The sequence below is a fragment of the Hemitrygon akajei genome, chromosome 26 (assembly GCF_048418815.1).
Source record: "Hemitrygon akajei chromosome 26, sHemAka1.3, whole genome shotgun sequence".
Taxonomy (NCBI): domain Eukaryota; kingdom Metazoa; phylum Chordata; class Chondrichthyes; order Myliobatiformes; family Dasyatidae; genus Hemitrygon; species Hemitrygon akajei.
Genome location: NC_133149.1, coordinates 31,887,104 through 31,910,008, shown reverse-complemented (window position 1 = coordinate 31,910,008; position 22,905 = coordinate 31,887,104). Strand labels below are relative to the sequence as shown.

At 39.4% G+C, this 22,905-nt stretch overlaps 1 protein-coding gene across 1 annotated transcript in view; it reads left to right on the top strand.

Annotated features, from left to right (window-relative positions):
• The window catches only part of LOC140716830 (protein Aster-B-like), a 440,998-nt gene that overhangs the window by 3,883 nt on the left and 414,210 nt on the right, over window positions 1–22,905 (top strand). Inside the window, exons 2-3 of the mRNA XM_073029779.1 lie at window positions 1,346–1,395; window positions 3,786–3,980. The gene's annotated coding sequence lies outside the window, so the exon portion shown is untranslated. The remainder of the gene's footprint in view (window positions 1–1,345; window positions 1,396–3,785; window positions 3,981–22,905) is intronic.

Here is a 22,905-nt window from a genome sequence, read left to right as displayed (position 1 = left end):
TCTGAAATCTTTCTTTCACTATACATCCAGGCATCAATAGCCGAAGAATTCTCAAAGGCCAATATATTAGTCAGTCATCTCACAAACTAAAATATGTGCAGTTTACGAGGGGTGATTGATAAGTTCGTGGCCTACGGTAGAAGGAGTCAATTTTAGAAAACCTAGCACATTTATTCTTCAACATAGTCCCCCCTACGTTTACACACTTAGTCCAGCGGTCGTGGAGCATACAGATCTTGGACCTCCAGTAAGTGTCCACAGCATGGGTGATTGATAAGTTCGTGGCCTGTGGTAGAAGGAGATGAGTTATACAGCTCTCGTTACATGCACATGCAGTTCAACTCTTTGAGTGATTATGCAGAAAGTTTGAAATTAACTCATCTCCTTCTACCTTAGGCCATGAACTTATCAATCACCCCTGCTGTGGACACTTTCTGGAGGTCCAAGATCCATATGCTCCACGACCGCTGGACTAAGTGTGTAACTGTAGGAGGGGACTATGTTGGAAAAATAAATGTGCTAAGTTTTCTAAAATTGACTCCTTCTACCTTAGGCCACGAACTTATCAATCACCCCATCGTACATCAAGATTAAGAAAGTAAATGTATAAATCTTGTTTGTTTTAATATTAGATGTTAATGCAGAAATCAATGACTGTGAGCTAAATCATCTTATCAAAATAGTGGGTAATTAATTTTAGCAGTTTTTATTAACATGGCATAAATTCTCTTCCACTCAGAAGCTTTTTGTTGCAATTACTTTGAACTGCAAAAGCTTCATATAAAATATGGACAACAGTCATTCTAATTTTCTGTGGTGGCCTTTGTTAACTAGAATTGAATATTGCCTGGATGCCATTATAGGAAGAATGTTGCATGGTGGAACTCTGAATATTAAAACAAAAATAGTGAGGTAGTGTTCATGGGTTGGTTCTTTGAGAAATCTGATGGTGGAGGGGAAGAAGCTGTTCATAAAGTGTTGAGTGTGGGTCTTTAGACTCCTGTACTTCCTCCCTGATGGTAATAATGAGAAGAGGGCATGCCCCGGAGGCTGAGCATCCTTTGTGATGGATGCCACCTTCTTGAGGCACCACCTTTTGAAGATGTTTTTTTTTGAGGCATCCATCATTAAGGATCATCGCCCAGGACATGCTCTCTTCTCATTGCTACCATCAGGGAGGAGGTAGAGGAGCATGAAGACATAGACTCAATGTTTTAGAAACAACTTCTTCCTCTCCACCATCAGATTTCTGAATGGACAATGAACCCATGAACATGACCTCACTATTTATTTGCTCTCTTTTTGTACTACTTATTTAATTTTATTTTTAATTCTTATTGCACAGTATTGCTACAGCAAAGCAGCAGATATCACAACCTCAACTCAAAGTTCAAAGTAAGTTTATTATCAAAATATATAGTGCCAATAAAAAGTATTAATCCCCTATGGAAGTTTTTATGTTTTATTGTTTTAGAACATTGAATCACAGTGGATTTAATTTGGCTTTTTTGACACTGATTAACAGAAAAAGACGCTTTCATGTCAAAGTGAAAACAGATTTCTGCAAAGTGATCTAAATTAATTACAAATATGAAACACAAAATAATTGATGGCTTAAATATTCACACCCCCCCCCCTTTTTAATATGACACGCCAAATCATTGGTACAGCCAATGGTTTTAGAAGTCACATAATTAGTTAAATGGGGATCTGATTTTGGAAGGGTCTCGGCCCGAAACGTTGACAGTGCTTCTTCCTATAGATGCTGCCTGGCCTGCTGTGTTTTGTGTGTGTTGTTTGAATTTCCAGCATCTGCAGATTTCCTTGTGTTTGATCTGATTTTGGAAACCTGTGTACAGTCAAGGTGCTTCAACTGATTGTAGTAAAAGTACACCTGTGTCAGTATCCTGGCAAAAACTACACCTTGAAGACAAAAGAACATTCCAAGCAGCTCCACGAAAAGGTTATTGACGAGCACAAGTCAGGAGCTGGATACAAGAAAATTTCCAAGTCACTGAATATCCCTTGAAGTACAGTTAAGTCAATAAATACTGTAGAAAGAATATGGCACAGCAGTAAATTTGCCTAGAGCAGACTGTCCTCAAAAATTGAGTGCTTGTGCAAGAAGGCGTCTAGTGAGGGAGTCCACCAAGAGTCCTTTGACAACTCTGGAGGAGCTACAAGCTTCAGTGGCTAAGATGTGAGAGACTGCACATATAGCAAATGTTGCCCGGGTCCTTTACCAGTCACAGCTTTATGGGAGAGTGGCAAAGAAAAATCTTGGCTAGTGTTTGCCAGAAGGCATGTAAAGAAGAATGGGAAAAAATTTCAGTGTCCAGGTGTGCAAAGCTGACAGAGACCTGTCCACACAGACTCAAAGATGTAATTGCTGCCAAATGTGCATTTGATAAATACTGACTTGAAGGGGGTGAGTACTTATGCAATCAATTATTTTATGTTTTATATTTGTAATTAGATCACTGTAGAGATCTGTTTTTACTTTGACATGAACGAGTCTTTATTTCTGTTGATCAGTGTCAAAAAAGCCAAATTAAATCCACTGCGATTCAATGATATAAAACAAGAAAACATGAAAGCTTCTGGGGGAGGGGGATTGAATACTTTTTATAGGCTCTGAATATGTTACCATATACAACCCTGATACTAATTTTCTTGTAGGCATACTCAATAAATCCAATAACCATAATAGAATCAATGAAAGACCATGCCAACAGGGCAGACAATCAGTGTGCAAAAGACAACAAGCTGTGCAAATACAAAAAGAAAGAAAAAAGATAATAATAAATAAGCAATAAATACTGACAACATGAGATGAAGAGTGACTGGGTGAACAAGAACTAACTGGGATCTGCAAGTGAGGAAATAGAGGATCCAATTGCACAAGGAGGTATTGAGGCCAAAGTCTTGAATCTTATTCATTAGCTTTGAGGGGATGATGGTATTCAATTTTGAGCTGTAGTTGATAAAGAGCATCCTGATGTACGCACCTTTGCTGTCCAGATGTTCCAGGGTGGAGTGAAGTGCCAATGAGGAAGTGATGAAGTTGATATGATTCATCACTGACCTCTCTTACTTCACCAGTGTGCTACTAAGGGCTACTGGATGATGGCCATTGAGGCAGGTTACCATGTTCTTCTTAGGCACTGGTATAATAAGAAGCCTGCTTGAAGCAGGGGTACTTCAGTCTAGTGAAGCAAGAAGTTAAGGATATTGGTGAATACTCCAGCCAGTTGATCAGCACAGGTCTTCGGTACTCGGCCAGGTACCCCATCTGAGCCTGATGCTTTCTGTGGGTTCATTCTCCTGAAGGATGCTCTCATATCGACCTTAGGGTCTGAAATCATAAGATCATTGGGGCTGTGGGAGTTCGTGATTGCTCCTCCATGTTTTGACAGTCAAAACGAGCATAGAAGGCATTGAACTCTTCTGGCAGCGAAGCCCTGTTGTCATCTGCATATGTCACCACTTTGTAAGATGTGAAAGCATTCAAGCCCTGGCACAGCTGTTGAGCATCCTTCATTGATATAAGTTTAGTCCAGAATTGCCACTTTGCCTGCAAGACGGCTTTCTGGAGACAGTAGCTGGACTTGTAATTTTGTTGGGCACCAGACTTGAATACCTCTGGTCTGGCCCTCAGCAGATTACAGATGTCATGGTTCATCCAGACTTCTGTTTGGGGAAGACTGAATGATTTTGTGGGGACACACTCATCTACGGCTGTTTTTTTTTATGAAGTCTGTGATAACTGTGGTGTATTTATTCAGATCCACAGATGAGTCCTTGAACATGGTCCAGTCCACAGACTAGAAGCAATCCTGTAGCTGCTCCTCTGCCTTCCGCGACCACCTATTTGTTGTCCTAATCTCTGGATCCTTGCTCTTTAACCTCTGCCTGTATGCAGGTAGGAGAAGCACAGCCAAGTGATCAGATTTCCCGAAATGCAGTCTGGGCATGGAGAGGTAGGTATTCCTTATCTTAGTATGACAGTGGTCCAGTGTGTTGGGACCTCTGGTGCTACAGGTTAAATGCTGATTGTAATTGGGCAGGTATTTCTTCCATCATGCTTGTTTGGTGACATTATCATGCAGTATCTCAAGAGCTTGATTGGGGACAGCCGCAGATGGTATGTAAACTATGGTTAGGATCATGGAGGAGAACTCTCTTGGTAAATAGAATGGTTGGCATTTGATTGTTAGGCATTCAAGGTCTGGGAAACATGAGTATGCCAAAACTGCCTGATCAGAGCACCACAGAGATATGCCAGTGATATTAAACCTGATTCTGATTCTGGTGGGGAGGGTTGTGCCTATGACAGAGCTGGTTTAGTCTACAACACTCTGTGGCTTCTTTTGATCCTATGCGTTGGACCCTCCATACCAGGTAGTGATTCAACCAGTGAGAGCGCTCTCCATGGTTGTTGTTGGTAGGTCACATCTGGAATTGCCAGTTGGCGGACGATTGCCCTCCATGCCACTCTGACATATATTGGGAAATCCTGTTTGTGGCAGGTTACAGCAGTGCTTTGCCTTCTGCTGGGTGAGTTTAAAGAGATCACCACCTCTAGCAGTGGATAACCAGGACTTCTAAGTGCCTTGTTGTGCTCTTAGCGCTCCACAAACGCCTGCTGGCCTGCCTTCTTGACCGTTGGACCATTAATTGGTCTCTTCCACTGAATCCACCATGGCTAGACTTCACACGCTGGGACAGACAAATCCCCTACCTCACTGAGGGTTGAAGACCCATCAGCTACCCTCACCTGGTTTGGCCCGTCTGTCAAGACGTTTTACTGGGGTGCGGCTGCTGCGCATTACAGCTACTTGGAGCCATAGGTGAGAGCTGAGCACCAGGTGGGGTCCAAATGTGGATGAGCTGCCCTGAAAAAGGGCATAGCAGGCCCTCTCCCTGCCATAGGTGCTACCCCTCCCTAGACACCCCATACACCCCATGATACATCTGTAAAAAATTTGTTGGTCTTTGGTGACGTACCAAATCTCCTCAAACTCCTAACAAAATAGAGCCACCGGTGTGTCTTTGTAATTGCACCAATATGTTATACGCAGGATAGATTCTCTGAGATATTGATGCCCAGGAACTTGAAACTGCTTACCTTTTCCACTGCTGACCCCTCAACGCAGACTGTTGTATGTTATTCTGACTTACCTTTCCTGAAGTCCATGACCAGTTCCTTGATCTTGCTGACGTTGACGGCAAGATTGTTGTTGTGACACCATTCAACCAGCCAAGCTATCTCACTCCTGTAAGCCTCCTTGTCGCCATCCGAGAATCTGCCAACAGCAGTGGTGTCATCACCAAATTTACAGAAAGCGTTTGAGCTGTGCCTAACCACACAGTCAGGAATATAGAAAGAGTAGAGCAATGGGCTAAGCACACACCCTTGAGGTGAGGCAGAGACGTTATTACTGATCCACATTGATTGTGGTCTTCCAATGAGGAAATCAAGAATCTGGTTGCAGAGGGAAGTACACAGGTAGACTTTTACCTACTTGGTGTAGGTAATGGTTGCAGAAAAGGAGAAAGTCATAGAGGGATGATCTACTGAGTCAGTGTGGTGGAAGTCAGAAACAGGAAAGGGGCAATAACTCAATTGGGTGTTTTGCATAGACCTTCCAATAGTAACAGGGATATTGAGGAGCAGGCAGGGAGGCAGATTCTGGAAAGGAGCAATAATAATAGGGTTGTTGTGATAGGAGATTTTAACTTTCCTAATATTGATTGGCATCTCCTTAGTGCAAGGGGTTTAGATGGGGTGGAACTTGTTAGGTGTGTTCAGGAAGGTTTCTTGACACAATATGTAGATAAGCCAACAAGAGGAGAGGTTGTACTTGATCCGGCATTGGGAAATGAACCTGGTTAGGTGTCAGGTCTCTCGGTGGGAGAGCATTTTGGAGGTAGTGACCACAACTCTATCTCCTTCACCATAGCGCTGGAGAGGGATAATTTGGGAAAATATTTAATTGGAGTAAGGGGAAATATGAGGTTATCAGGCAGGAACTTGGGACCATAAATTTTGGGAGCAGATGTACTCAGGGAAATGCACAGCAGAAATGTGGCAAATGTTCAGGGAACATTTGCATGGAGTTCTGCATAGGTATGTTCCATTGAAGCAGGGAAAGGATGGCAGGGTTAAAGAACCATGGTGTGCAAAGGATGTAGAAAATCTAGTTCAGGAGAAAAGGAAAGCTTACAAAAGGTTCAAGAAGCTAGGTACTGTTAGAGCTCTAGAAAAATACAAGGTTGCTAGGAAGGAGCTTAAGAATGGAATTAGGAGAGCCAGAAGGGGCCGTGAAAAGTCTTGGTGAGCAGGATTAGGGAAAACCCCAATGCATTCTACAAGTATGTGAAGACCAAGAGAATGAGCTGTGTGAGAGTAGGACCAATTAGGTGCGATAGTGGAAACGTGCATGGAGTCGGAGGAGGTAGCGGAAGTACTTCGCTTCAGTGTTCACCAGGGAATAAGACCTTGGCAATTGTGGGGATGACTTACAGTGGACTGAAACTCTCGAGCATATAGACATTAAGAAAGTGGATGTGCTGGAACCTTTGAAAAGCATTAAGTTAGATAAGTCACCGGGACTAGATGAGATATACCCCAGGCTACTGTGGGAAGTGAGGAGGAAATTGCTGAGCTTCTTGTGATGATCTTTGTGTCATCAGTAGGGATGGGAGAAGTACAGGAGGATTGGAGGGTTGCAAATGTTATTCCCTTGTTCAAGAAAGGGAGTAGAGATAACCCAGGAAATTTTAGACCAGTGAGTCTGACTTCAGTGGTGGGCAACTTGTTGGAGAAGATCCCGAGAGGCAGGATTTATGAGCGTTTGGAGAGACGTAACCTGATTAGGGATATGAGCCCGATTGAGTTCTTTGAGGATGTAACAAAACACATTGATAAAGGTAGAGCAGTGGATGTAGTATATATGGATTTCAGCAAGGCATTTGATAAGTTTCCCCATGCAAGGCTCCTTCAGAAAGTAAGGAAGCATGGGATCCAAGGAGATCCAGAATTGGCTTGCCCACTGAAGGCAAAGGGTGATTGTAGATGATTCGTATTCTATATGGAGGTCAGTGACCAGTGGTGTTCTGCAGGGATCTGCTCTGGGACCCCTCCTCTATGTGATTTTTTAAAAAAATTTTTTGGATGAAGAAGTAGAAGAGTGGGTTAGTAAGTTTGCTGATGACACAAAGGCTGGGGATGTTGTAGATAGTCTGGGGGGTTGTCAGAGGGTAGAGTGGGACAATTGATAGGATGCAGAATTGGGCTGAGAAGTGGCAGATGGACTTCAACTCAGATGAGTGTGAAGTTCATTTTGGTAAGTAAAATTTGAAGACAGAATATAATATTTGTGTAAGACTCTTGGCAGTGTGGAGGATCTGAGAGATCTTGGGGTTTGTGCCATTAGGACACTTGAAGCTGCAAGGTTGACAGTGTTGTTAAGAAGGCGTATGGTGAGTTGGCCTTCATCAACCGTGGGGACGAGTTCAAGAGTCATGAAGTAAAGTTACAGGTAGATAAGACCTTGGTCAGATCCCACTTGGAGTACTGTGCTCAGTTCTGGTCACCTCAATACAGGAAGGATGCGGAAACTATAGAAAGGTTGCAGAGGAGATTTACAAGGATGTTGCCTTATGAGAGCGATGGAAGATGAGAGGTGACCTGATAGAGGTGTATAAGATGATGAGGGGCATTGATTGTGTGGATAGCCAGAGACTTTTTCTCAGGGCTAAAATGGCTAACACGAGGGGGCATAGTTTTAAGGTGCTTGGAAGTGGGTACTAAGGGGACGTCAGGGATATGTTTTTAACACAGAGAGTGGTGGGTGTGTGGAATGCACTGCCTGCAGCGGGGGTGGAAATGGATATAAAAGGGTCTTTTAAGATCCTCTTAGATAGGTACATGGAGTTTAGAAAAATAGAAGGGCTATGCACTTGGGAAATTCTGGGCAGTTTCTAGAGTAGGTTACATGGTTGGCACAACATTGTGAGCCGAATGGCCAGTAATGTGCTGTAGATTTCTATGTTCTATGGATTTGCCATTTGGGGCACACTTCCTTTATCTTGTCATTATCGTTTTTTGAAAGAATCCTTCCCCATACTGGCTCTTTAAATTTCTGTTCCAATACTTCTTCCTCTCACTATTTGCTTAAGAAAAAGACTGAAAAGAGTGACATTTTGATTGAGAAGCAAACTGTGATTTTGTTTTTTAAAGAAGCAAAATATGCATCATTGCACAGAAGTGGAGAGATATTTTGTACAAAATATTTCACCAAAAGTTACCTTGACCTTCAAACATGATTTTTTTTTTGAGGATGTGACTAAACACATTGATGAAGGAAGAACAGAAGATGTAGTGTACATGGATTTTAGCAAGGCATTTGATAAGGTAACCCATGCAAGGTTTATTGAGAAAGTAAGGAGGCATGGGATCCAAGGGGACATTGCTTTGTGGATCCAGAACTGGCTTGCTCAGAGAAGGCAAAGAGCGGTTGTAGATGGGTCATATTTTGAATGGAGGGCCAGTGGGGTGCCTCAGGGATCTGTTCTGGGACCCCCACTCTTTGTGATTTTTATAAATGACCTGGATGAGGAAGTGGAGGGATGGGTTAGTAAGTTTGCTGATGACACAAAGGTTGGAGGGGTTGTGAATAGTGTGGAGGGCTGTCAGAGGTTACAGCGGGACATTGATAGGATGCAAAACTGGGCTGAGAAGTGGCAGATGGAGTTCAACCCAGATAAGTGTGAAGTGGTTCATTTTGGTAGGTCAAATATGATGGCAGAATATAGTATTAATGGTAAGACTCTTGGTAGTGTGGAGGATCAGAGGGATCTTGGGGTCCGAGTCCATAGGACGCTCAAAGCAGCTGCGCAGGTTGACTCTGTGGTTAAGAAGGCGTACGGTGTATTGGCCTTTGTCAATCGTGGAATTGAATTTAGGAGCTGAGAGGTAATGTTGCAGGTATATAGGACCCTGGTCAGACCCCACTTGGAGTACTGTGCTCAGTTCTGGTCACCTCACCACAGGAAGGATGTGGAAACCATAGAAAGGGTGCAGAGGAGATTTCCAAGGATGTTGCCTGGATTGTGGAGCATGCCTTATGAGAATAGGTTGAGTGAACTCAGCCTTTTCTCCTTGGAGTGATGGAAGATGAGAGGTGACCTGATAGAGGTGTAAAATAATGAGAGGCATTGATCGTGTGGATGGTCAGAGGCTTTTTCCCAGGGCTGAAATGGTTGCCACAAGAGGACACAGGTTTAAGGTGCTGAGGTGTAGGTACAGAGGAGATGTCAGGCTGTTTTTTACGCAGAGAGTGGTGAGTGTGTGGAATGGGCTGCCGGCAACGGTGGTGGAGGTGGATAAAATAGTGTCTTTTAAGAGACTTTTAGATAGGTACATGGAGCTTAGTAAAATGGAGGCTATAGGTAAGCCTAGTAGTTTCTAAGGCTGAAGGGCCTGTATTGTGCTGTAGGTTTTCTGTGTTTTTATGATATGCTGTATATTTTTATACATGTACTGTCTCCAATGTAGCCTTATTCACTGTAGCTGTTGAACCACATTTTTTGAAGGTGGAAATAATTCAAAATTAGTTTTACATGCTGCTTTAATCTGTTAACTGAGCAGAGCCTCCTTGTTTTTAAGTCCATCTGATTAATTGGCATTTTATTTTATCCCTTCCAATCTATTTATACCAATATATGAGAGATGTACAGTACAGTGCATATATAACATACTGTACATATATAAAAGGTGTGTATGTATATAATTTTGGCTTTCACAGTACTGTAGTAGTTTTATGTATTGCATTGTACTGCTGCCACAAGGAAAAAACATGAGTGATGTTAAACCTAATTCTGATATAGGCCTCTATTGTGGACTGAGAGTGGGAAATCATTGTTGGGTAAGGGGAAGGAAGTGGGGAGGGAGCGGGAGGCACCAGAGGGATGTTCTGTAATGATTACTAAACCAATAGTTTGGAATCAGATGACCTTGCCTGGTGCCTCAGGACTGGTTATGCCTGCTGCTGTGTCAACCCCTGCCCCTGGCACTCCTTCCCTGCCACCTGTCCCACACACTTCCTGCAACACTCAACCCTCACTATTCCTAACATCCTTTGCTCCTGCCAGATTTACAAACTCACTGTTCACTGCACATTGACAAATACAGTACTGTGTAAAATTCTTTGGCAGCTTAGATAAATGTACCTAAGATTTTTGCACAGTACTGTAAATGTTATGTAGATTCTAGCGATACTGTGGTATAGTAGTTAAATTACTGTGGTATAGTGGTTAAATTACTGAATTGTCAGTTCAGTGTTGTTGTCAGTTCATCCAGAGAACTTAGTACTAATTCCTCCATCAAAATTTAATTGAGTTACTTGGCAGGAGGACTGATTTCTTTTAAAAATCTCTTGAAAATTGATGACCTCGATGATGGAAAACATTGGGCATAAGTTTTGGAATCCACTGTGCTCATTTGTTCTATTGGAGCAGGTGTTGAGTAGGGATCTTCTGCTAAGTAGAAAGATGTGCTTTCCCTCCCCAATGAGCCAAAGTAAATGGAGGAATGGCTGGGTCAAGATGAGCAGAATTGAAAGCGCAGAGCAGACTTAACAACTGAGTCAATTAAGCCACTTTTACTGTGCTTGCTTGCTCTGCTGTGTTAGCCATTTCAGAGATCTTGGTTTTTGTTCACTTTAGACTTGCAAACAAATTGGATTATTAACAGTTCTCAGGAACTGAATCTTTGTATCCTGGGAAATGACTGTCTAGGCAATAATTTCTATTAAAAATTATGTACATTTATGCAGTGCCTTTCATGGCCATTTGAGGAAATTCCAAACTCCTTGCAGTAAAAAAAAACAACAATCAATCTTAACGACCAGGTATAAAGACTGTATAAATCCAATTTTTGTTGGCTTAAAGATAAAAATATTGACCAGCAGTAACTTCTTCAAAATAGTGGCATGGGATTTTTTACAACCAGATGAGCGCACAGAGAGCATTAGTTCACACTCCAAGCATTAGTTTTAACACCTCATCCAAAAGAAATTAAGCTCTTGTCTCACCTAGGTGTAAAACAGATTTTCTATGTTGATCGTTTAAAATCATATTATAGCCAGTCTTTTATTAAATGCCCTTTCTCACCACCATATCAGAGACAAGACACCTATACTGTTTCTTCAACACACCTGCAAATAATAAATGCGCTAGTACTTACCCTAAAGCAACTAACATTGAAAGCTCATTACAGGTTAGCATTTACATTCGACCATTGAGATGCTAAAATAGCAAAGTTATATTTCAAAGTTTCATAAATCTCAAACCACATAAAAGTAGCTTATTATCCTAAAAGGTGGCAATAAAAATGCTGTAAAATATTTAAACAATATTTCAGTAATGTTCTTTCATATATAAGCCGTAAATTCAGAAATGAATGTTGAGTTAATAGACGAAAATAGATAATAGTTGAATATTCCTCTTCACGATCAAGAATGTGCCTCTACTCATTTTGGCGAATGGAATTAAGTAGCAATCACAATCAAGAGTATTCTACTTGATCTGCCTTAGATTTAGCAACTTAAATGCTTTTAGTTTTGATGCTGGTTCTTTTTTCCAACATAATTGCACATGAGGAAATCTGAGTGATGAAGGTGGAACTATTTATTTACACACAATTTGAATTGTGTATCACTGATATAGAGAGTGGTACTAACGTTTTGATCATTGTAACCAACTTTCATTAGAAGATTCAACAGGTAGAATTCACTCTCCTGATTCCTGATGCTATCATTTTCTTCCATTTGTTGTACAGCAGGATTTTTTGAATCTGTTCTTGCTGCAAACAAAAATGTTTTACTGATGAAGCTTTTGAATACTTTTTCATATAGATAGTAACTTGTGTATTGTTTCTATATGTAATAGTTACATTTAGATTGTTTCTATGCTTATTAGATATTATCCTTAGTTACATGCTATTGAAAAGCATTTTGTGTATACAGTCAGTCCTCCTTATCACCTTATTGCTCAAGTCCCTTATTTAACCTGTTTGAGTATCATGGACTTTAAGACCCGGCAGTGTTCCGGACCTTATTTAACCTGTTTCAGTGCAGTAGACTTTATAGGACCTGGCAGAGCTTGGGACCTGCCGCCCACAGTGTTTCATTTCCGTTGACGGAAAACGATCACAATTGAAAATAAAGTGGAAATAATAAAGCGATCGGAAAGAGGTGAAACGCCATTGGTCATTGGAAAAGCGTTAGGCTACAGTCGGTCAATGATCGGAACAATTTTAAAGGATAAAGTGAGAATAATGGAGCATGTGAAAGGCTCTGCCCTGATGAAAGCTACAATTATTACTAAGCAACGTAGTGGTTTAATATTGAAATACATACGTTTCTTAAGTGTTTTATATGCATAGGATGGTAAAATATATACTATATACTAAGACAAATGTTTGACTAACTGACGCTAAATAATACCGGATGTACCTGTTCCAACTTAGAGAACTTCTGGGTTTTTTTCCGATCCTGATCTGTGGTAACCTATGCACATCCTCCCGTATACTTTAAAACTTCTCTAGGTTACTTATAATACCTAATACAATGTAAATGCTATGTAAATAGTTGTTATACTGTATTGTTTAGGGAATAATGACAAGAAAAAATAGTCTGTACATGCTCAAACAACAAGTGCTGGAGAGCGAACTTACGGGTTTTCCCGATCCGCGGTTGGTTGAATCCGCACATGCGGAACCTGCGGATAAGGAGGGCTGACTGTATTTTATTTGAAATAGGGGGAATCCATCAGAGATGTTGCATAATGTTGAAAGGGTCAGTGATATACAATTTTAGGACATTGTATTGTTTTGAAAATTAACAATAAATGTTAAGGCAAATAATTTTCCCCAGTTTTTCTTATAACTGTGGGGAACACAATAAAAGATCTGTTTTGTTATGCAGTGGAAGATGAAACCTCAGTATCGATTAACAATCTGTTCAGGAGCAAAGATACAATATAGCCTTTATGCTGGAAAAACAATGATGTCATATGTCATTTATTATTCATTTCCCAAATGGGTCACATTGTTCCTATGCGGATAGTTAGTTTCTGCATGTTGCTAAGAAACTGTCATCAGAGCATCTTTACTATTGCATCATAATAATTACAAAATCTAATAAAAATCATAATATAAATGTTAATTTTGAAATTATGTTTTGTTTCAGTGCATTTCTTGTGCAATTCTTTGTACTTGGTAAGGTTTGCTAAAAAGTATAGAGGCAGTAGCATTCATCAATAAAAGAAGTTCAGCCTTTTTGGACCTAAGAGAGGAGAAGAAAGTGGTTAATGTGTAATGATTTCTCAGCTGTTACATTAGTGGTGAAAATACCAGAGTAAATCATGAGCTATCCAGTCAAACGTGATTGCAATCTGAAATTGAAATTGAGGGTCCATGGCAGTGTAATCAGTATCATTAGCTGAAAATTTTGTGGATATCTATCACTACAGACTTTGGGGTAGTTTTGTTTGCTTTATCTAATTTTGAAATTAGTTGTGGTTGCTATGATTTCCATGAAGGTTTACAGGATAGGCCTATTGTCTCTGCCTGCTCCTGCTTCACTGAACTCGTGTCCATATAGCTTGACTCCATTCAATCCCCTTTGATACAATCCCTTCCCACCTCTATCCGCAACCTTTCATGTGCCCTCAATATCCTCAACAACTTTCAATTCCCAGGCCCTGACCGCCTCATTTTCACCATGGATGTCTAGTCCTTATACATTTTTATCCCCTGTTATTAAGGCTGTAAAGCTCTCCACTTCTTTCTCCACAAAAGAGCCAACCGGTTCCCCTCCATCACCACCCCTTTCTGTCTGGCAGAACTGGTCCACCCCCTCAACAATTTCTTCTTTGCACTTTACACAAACTCAGGGGATAGCCATGGGCACTTACATGTGCTCCAACTGTGCCTGTGTTTTCTTTGGTTACCTAGAACAATCCATGTTCTAAGCCTTCCCTTGTAATGTTACCCAACTCTTTCTGCACTACATTAACGTCTGCATTGATGCTGCCTCATGTACCCATGCTGAGTTTGTCAATTTCATCAACTTTGCCTCCAACTTTCACCCCTGCCCTTAAATTTAACTGGTCCATTTCTGACAGCTTGTTCCCATTTCTTGATTTTTCTGTCTCCATTCCTGGAGACAAACTGTCCAATGATGTATTTTATAAACCTACCTACTCCCACAGCTATCTTGTCTATATCTCTTCCCACCCTGTCTCATATAAGAATGCTATTCTCTTTTCTCAGTTCCTTCGTCTTTATCGCATCTGTTCCCAGGATGCCGCTTTTCTCCTCCTTCAAAGAATGGGGTTCCATTCATTCACTATTGAAGCTGCCCCCACCCGCATCTCCTCCATTTCACAGAAACCCACACTTAGCCCTTCTTTCCAACACCTTGACAGGGATAGAGTTCCTTATGTCCTCACTTACCACTCCATGAGCCTACCCATCCAACACATTATTCTCTACAACCTCTGCCATTTTCATTGGGATCCTACCACCAAACACATCTTTACATCCCTGCTCTCCACTTTCTGCAGGGATCATTCCCTCTGTAATTCCCTTGTCCATTTGTCCCTCCTCACTAATCTTCCTCCTGGCACATATCCCTGTGAGCGACAGAACTGCTACACCTGCCCATTCATCTCCTCCCTTGCCTCCATTCAGGGTCCCAGACAGTTAGACAGCACTTTGCCTGCAAATCTGTTGGGGCAGTCTGTTGTATCCGATGCTCATCTACATTGGTGAGACCCAATGCAAATGGGGGGGGGGGGGGGGACCTCCACTCTATCCCAAGCAGAATTTCCTGGGGTCATCCATTTTAATTCTCCATTTCTGTTCCAACATGTGGACCCATGCTTCCTCTTTTTGCCATGATGAGGAGCAACATCTCTAATTCCATCTAGGTAGCCTCCAACATGATGGCATGAATACTGATTTCTCCTTACAGTAACTTTATTCTCCTCCCCTTCTATTCTTCTCTGCTTCTATTCCCCACTCTGGCCTCTTAACATTTCTCCACACCTGACGATCACCTCTCCCCAGTGCCCCACCTCTTTCCCTTTTTCCCATGTTCCACACTCTTCTATCAGATTGCTTCTTCTCTCCCCCCCCCCCCTTTACCTTTCCAATTCACCTGGCTTCACCAATCATCTTTTAGCTTGTCCTCCTTCCCCTCCCCTATCTTATTAGTTTAGTGTCTTCCCTCTTCCTTTCTAGTAATGAGGGAGGGTCTTAACCCAAAACATAAAGAAGTTGCCTGACCTGCTGAGGTCCTCTATTATTTTGATTGTGTTTCTTTGGATTTACAGTATTTGCAGAATCTCCTCCGTTTAAGGTTTACAGGGGCTTTTTTTGGTGGACCATATCACAATTTCGAAGAAGCGTGGGGTTTAGATGGGGTGGAGTTTTGTTAAGGTGTTCAGAAAGGTTTCCTGAAACAATGTGTAGCTATGCCTACAAGAGGAGAGGCTGTACTTGATCTGGTATTGGGAAATGAACCTGGTCAGGTGTCAGGTCTCTCGGAGAGCATTTTGGAGATCATGATCACAATTCTCTCTCCATGCATTGGAGAGGGATAGGAACAGACAAGTTAGAAAAGTGTTCAATTGGAGTAAGGGGAAATACAAGGCTATCAGGCAGGAACTTGGAAACGTAAATTGGGAACAGATGTTCTCAGAGAAATGTACGGCAGAAATGTGGCAAATGTTCAGGGGATATTTGTGTGGAGTTCTGCATAGGTATGTTCCAGTGAGATAGGGAAAGGATGGTAGGGTATAGGAACCATGGTGTACAAAGGCAGTTGAAAATCAACTCAAGAAGAAAAGAAATGCTTACGAAAGGTTCAAAAAAACTAGGTAATGATAGAGATCTAGGCAATTATAAGGCTAACAGGAAGGAGTTTAAGAATTAAATTAGGAGTGCCAGAAGGGGCCGTGAGAAGGCCTGGGCGAGCAGGATTAAGGAAAACCCCAAGGCATTGTACAAATACGTGAAGAACAAATGGATAAGACATGAGAGAATAGGACCAATCAAGTGTCACAGGGAAAGTGTGTATGGAACCAGAGGAGGTAGCGGAAGTACTTAATAAATACCTTGCTTCAGTATTCACTACGGAAAAGGACCTTGACAATTGTAGGGATGACTTACAGCACACTGAAAAGCTTGAGCATATAGACATTAAGAAAGAGGATGTGCTGAAGCTTTTGGAAAGCATCAAGTTGGATAAGTCACTGGGAGCGGACGAAATATATCCCAGGCTACTGTGGGAAGCAAGGGAGGAGATTGTTGAGCCTCTGGCAATGATCTTTGCGTCATCAATGAGGATGGGAGAGGTTCTGGAGGATTGGAGGGTTGAAGATGTTGTTCCCTTATTCAAGAAAGGGAGTAGAGATAGCCCAGGAAATTATAGACCAGTAAGTCTTACTTCAGTGGTTGGTAAATTGATGAAGAAGATCCTGAGAGGCAGGATTTATGAACATTTGGAGAGGCATAAAATGATAGAAAGAGTCAGCGTGGCTTTGTCAAAGGCAGATCATGCCTTACGTGCCTGATTGAAATTTTTGAGGATGTGTCTAAACACATTGATGAAGGAAAAGCAGTAGATGTAGTGCATATGGATTTCAGCAAGGCATTTGACAAGGTACCCCATGCAAGGTTTATTAAGAAAATAAGGAGCCATGGGATCCAAGGGAACCTTCCTTTGTGGATCCAGAACTGGCTTGCACACAGAAGGCAAAGAGTGGTTGTAGATGGGTCATATTCTGCATGGAGGCCGGTGACCAGTGGTGTGTCTCAGGGATCTGTTCTGGGACCCCTACTCTTTGTGATTTTTATAAATATCCTGGATGAGGAAGTGGATGGATGAGTTAGTACATTTGCTGATGACACAAGGGTTGGGGGTGTTGTGGATAGTGTGGAGGGCTGTCAGAGGTTATAGCGGGACATCGATAGGATGCAAAACTAGGCTGAGAAATGACAGATGGGGTTCAACCCAGATAAGTGTGAAGTGGTTCATTTTGGTAGGTCAAATATGATAGCAGAATATAGTATTAAAGGTAAGACTCTTGGCAGTGTGGAGGATCAGAGGGATCTCGGGGTTCGAGTCCATAGGACACTCAAAGCTGCTGCACAGGTTGACTGTGGTTAAGGCGTATGGCGTATTGGCCTTCATCCACTGTGGGATTGAGTTTAGGAGCCGAGAGGTAATGTTGCGGTTATATAGGACCCTGGTCAGACCCCACTTGGAGTACTGTGCTCAGTTCTGGTCACTTCACTACAGGAAAGATGTGGAAACTATAGAAAGGGTGCAGAGAAGATTTACAAGGATGTTGCCTGGATTGGGGAGCGTGCCTTATGAGAATAAGTGGGGTCTCAAGATGGCGCTTATGGAGTGAAGAGGTTTTAGGCTTTGCTCCAAACCTTTTACTCTTTTTTAACCTACAAACACCCCCTAATTGATCTTTTTATACCTATTCTAAAGGGGTTTAAACATATGAAATTTTTTTCAACTCTTTGAATTACTTTCAACTTGCTGAAATGTCTAAAACAAAGGAATCGAAACAGACGAAAGAACCGGTAACTTTAGAAGCAATTGCGAATCTTATGGACGACAGACTTGGAAAACTGGAGAGTAAATTAACGCAAAGCTTTCTACGTTTGATGAAATTTTAAAGTCACTTGATGTAAAACTTCAAGCGCTTACACTGGAATCACAAGAACAACAAGCAAGTATTTTAGTTCTTGAAGAAGCCGCTCGCCAGAGAGATCGTATTATTGAAACTTTGCAACAACAGCAAACTTCGACTTCTCAACAGATGGATCGTTATAAATCTAAAATCACCGATCTTGAAAACCGCTCTAGAAGACAAAATCTTCGGCTAATTGGGATTCCGGAAAAATTTGAGAATAGCGATCTTACTGTTTTCTTTTCCAAATTTTTAATGGATGTCTTTGGCTCAGAAGTACTGGATTCCCCTCTAATAATCGACCGTGCACATCGCATTTCTCGTTTTCATTCAGATTCAAGTTTGAAACCACGACAAGTTATTCTCCGGATCCATTACCCCCATACCAAAGAACGTTTGATTCGGGCTGCACGGAAAAAGGGTATGATCAGCTTCCAAGATTTTAAATTCCGTATTCTGGAAGATTACAGTCCCGAAGTTTTAAGGGCAAGAATGGCTTTTAAATCGGTTATGTCGGAAGTTCATCAGAAAGGCTACAAGCAAGCGCTGTTATTCCAGCACATTTGAGAGTTTTTCTCGAAGACGGAACTTATCGGTTGTTCAAATCTCCAGCGGATGCTCAAAGATTTCTGGAAGAATAACATTTTACCGGGTTGACTAATATAATAATTAGTCTATAGATTTGGATCTTTTATAAAATGATGTTTTTCTTTACTATGTATGGCTTACATGTATTTTTTATACATGGTAAAAGTTTGATTTTGGTTTATTCTGAGTTTGTTATTTTTTCATATTAATCTGTTAGTTTTGATAGTAATTTACTAGGGTTTTCTTCTAAGTTCGTATATACTTTTTAATATTTTTAACATTTAAATATTAAGATTTTTTAAAAAATAAAATGTCGTTTCTTCTTCCCGAAAGGCTTTAGTGCTTGGAACGTCACATCCGTTTTGATGTGTTTGAATAAGTTTTAAACTTTCTTTTAAAACACTAATTCAGTATTATTCATTTATGGGTTTTATCATTTTAATTTTTATCTTTAAAAGTCCTTTTGTTTTATATATATAATACTAACTTTATATTTTAATTTTTGTCATACCAACCCTTTCTTATAATATGGGTGGTTTGTATCTTTTATTCAACTTTTTTCCTGTTTGAGTTGCCGTCTTGAGACATGGGGGTAATTTTAGTGTTAGATTGCTTGCTTGCCTCTTTTTGGCTTTTTTCCTGGGGTTTTGAGGGTGGAGGGAGGGGGATTTTTTTTTCTTTCTTTTCTTTTTGCTTGCTTTATGCTTAGTTTTACTTCATGGGCTTATATGAAACTACAAAAATGGTTGCAGTGTCGTGACTTCTGGTTCATCCTTGAACTTACTTTCCTCTTCCGGATTCATGAGTTCATCTTTTCTTTAACCTTATGTGTTAATTGTAATAAATATTGTCAATATGGATAGGGTTATTAATTTTGTTTCTTGGAATACTAATGGTTTAAATCATCCGATTAAACGGAAAAAAATATTCAAAGTATTCCATAGAATGAATGCTAATGTTATCTTTGTACAAGAGACTCATGTAAGGAAGGTGGATAGTCAACGCTTTTTTAGGTTTTGGAAAGGCCAACAATATCACTCGAATTCTCAAGCCAAAGTAAGAGGCGTTTCCATTTTTATAGATTCTTCAACCTCCTTTATACTTCATGAAACAATTTCAGACCCACAAGGTAGATTTTTGATTATTACTGGTTTACTTTTTAATCAAAAAGTTGTTTTAGTTAATGTTTATGCTCCAAATACTGATTGTCCTGAATTTTTTAAGTGTCTATTTACATCCTTTCCTAATTTGAATCAGTACAGACTGATAATGGGTGGGGATTTTAACTGTTGTTTAAACCCTTCGATGGATAGATCCAAGCCCATACAAGTTCTTCCGAATAAATCGGCCTCTCTTATCAATTCCTTTATGACTGATTCAGCAATTTGCGAAATTTGGCGTTTTCTACACTCCAATGACAAAGAGTTTTCATATTTTCCTCATGTTTATCATAATTATTCAAGAATTGATTACTTTTTCATTGATCAATGTTTACTTACAGATGTTATCGATTGTAAATATGACTCTATTACCATTTCTGATCATGCACCTTTGAAGTTATCTATTAAGATAATGGATTCATCTATTAGCGCTAAATCATGGAGGTTCAACTCTATTTTATTGCAGGACTTAGACTTTGTTAATTTTATTAAACAACAAATTCTACAGCAGAGATCTCTAGTGGAATTTTATGGGACACTTTTAAAGCATTTATTCGTGGACAGATTATTTCATACTCTGCTGGAGTTAGGAAACGAACTAATTCTAAAATACTAACATTGGTTGATAAAATCAAAGCAATTGATAAGATTTATTCAGTGACCCCCAGCAAAGAACTTTATAAAGAAAGAGTGGAACTTCAAATGGAGCATAGTTTGTTATTATCCTCTTCGATTGAAAATCAGTTAATTAAGTCTAGAACCCAGTTTTATGTATATGGAGATAAGTCTGGTAAATTATTGGCTAATCAATTGAAAACTGCTTCGGTTAAACGACAGATTACTAGGATTCGTAAACAAGATGGCACTTTGACGATCGACCATAAAGAGATAAATAAAGCCTTTCAAGATTTTTATAATTCCTTATATCAATCAGAATTTGCTGAGGATTCTTCTATAATAGATGAATTTTTAAGGAAATTGAATATTCCAAAATTAACATTAGAGGATAGTGTATTCTTAGGTACACCTATCACGGAAACTGAAATAAAAAAGGCTATTTTTTCAATGAATTCCGGTAAAGCTTCTGGTCCAGATGGTTACTCTGCAGAATTTTTAAAATCCTTTTCCTCTATACTCTCTCCTTGGCTTTGTAAAATTTTTAAAGATGTGTTAATTATAGGCAAATTGCCACAATCTTTTTATGAAGCTTCTATTTCTTTAATTCTTAAAAAAGATAAAGACCCTATTGAATGTGCATCCTATCGGCCTATATCCTTGTTGAATACGGATTTTAAGATTTTTAGTAAAATTTTGGCTACTAGATTAGAAAATATATTACCTCGAATCATTTCTGAAGATCAGACTGGATTTATTAAAAATCGCTATTCATCTTTTAACATTAGAAAATTAATTAATATTATCTATACTCCTTCATCCAAAATACCAGAATGTGTCATTTCTTTAGATGCTGTAAAAGCATTTGATAGAGTTGAATGGCCATATTTATTTAATACGATGCAGCATTTTAATTTTAGTTCAAAATTTATATCATGGATTAAATTAATATACTATAAACCCCTGGCTTCTGTTTTTACCAATAATCAAAGGTCTCCTTTTTTTCAGTTATTCCGTGGTACAAAGCAAGGATGTCCTTTAAGTCCTTTACTATTTGACATTGCTTTGGAACCTTTGGCTATAGCTATTCGTGAATCACCCAATATTTTAGGTATTACTCGTGGGGAGGGGACGTATAAGTTATCATTGTATGCTGATGATTTGTTACTATACATATCTGACCCTGAAAGATCTATTCCTGCTATTTCGTCCTTGCTTGCTCAGTTTAGTAACTTTTCTGGTTATAAATTGAATTTTAATAAGAGTGAATTATTTCCATTAAATATGCACGTTCCAATTTATAAACATTTACCATTTAAAGTTGTTACAGATTATCTTACTTATTTAGGTATTAAAATTACTAAAAAACATAAAGATTTATTTAAAGTTAACTTTTTACCCTTAATTGACCAAATTAAGCAACTTGCTATCAGGTGGTCTCCGCTATCTTTGTCATTGGTTGGTAGAATTAATGCTATTAAGATGATGGTATTACCCAAATTCTTATATTTATTTCAAGCATTACCAATTTTTATTCCTAAATCTTTTTTTGATATTATTGACTCCAAAATATCTTCTTATCTATGGCAGAATAAAAATCCTAGACTAGGCAAAAAATATCTACAGAAGCCTAAGAACGAGGGCGGTTTGGCTTTGCCAAACTTGAGATTTTACTATTGGGCAGTTAATATACGATATTTAATATTTTGGACACAAGAATTGACTACAGCTGCTTGCCCACAATGGGTAAATTTGGAATGTAAATCTGTACAAGACTTCTCATTGTTTTCAATCTTAGGATTTTCACTTCCTTTTTCTTTATCTAATTTGAATAAACAAATAACTGATCCTATAGTCAAATATACATTGCGAATTTGGTTTCAATTTCGTAAATTTTTTGGTTTGAATAAATTTATTTTATCATGCCCTATAATATCTAACTATTCTTTTCGGCCCTCTCTTATGGATCAAGCTTTTCTTTTATGGAAAACAAGAGGTATAACATGTTTTCGTGATTCGTTTTTGGATAATAGCGTTATGTCCTTTGAACAGCTATCTAATAAATATAATTTACCTAAAACCCATTTTTTTAGATATTTGCAAGTTAGAAATTTTTTGTACAATGAGTTACAGTCTTTTCCGAAATTATGTCCATTGGACATTACGGAAAGAATTTTAGCTCTGAACCCTTGTCAAAAGGGTTTAATAGCTGTTATTTATAATATGATCATGAAAATACAGCCAGAAATATCAGGAAAAATTAAGAAAGAATGGGAAGAAGAACTTCATTGTCTTATATCCACTGAGCAGTGGGAGAAAATTTTACTATTAGTCAATTCGTCCTCTATTTGTGCTAAACATACCCTAATACAATTTAAGGTTGTACATAGAGCTCATATGTCTAAGGATAAACTTGCTCGCTTTTACTCTTATGTTAATCCAACCTGTGACAGATGTCACTCTGATGTTGCTTCATTGACCCATATGTTTTGGTCTTGCCCTTGTTTACAAAACTACTGGAAAGATATTTTCAGTATTATTTTAAGAGTTTTGAATATCCATCTCCAACCACATCCTTTTACTGCAATTTTTGGTTTACCAATGGTGGATAATAGTTGTTTATCCTCTTCATCTCGACGAATGATTGCATTTGTTACATTAATGGCTAGAAGATCTATTTTATTGAATTGGAAATAAATTAATCCTCCAACTATATTTCAGTGGTTTTCTCAAACTATCTCTTGTTTGAGCTTAGAAAAAA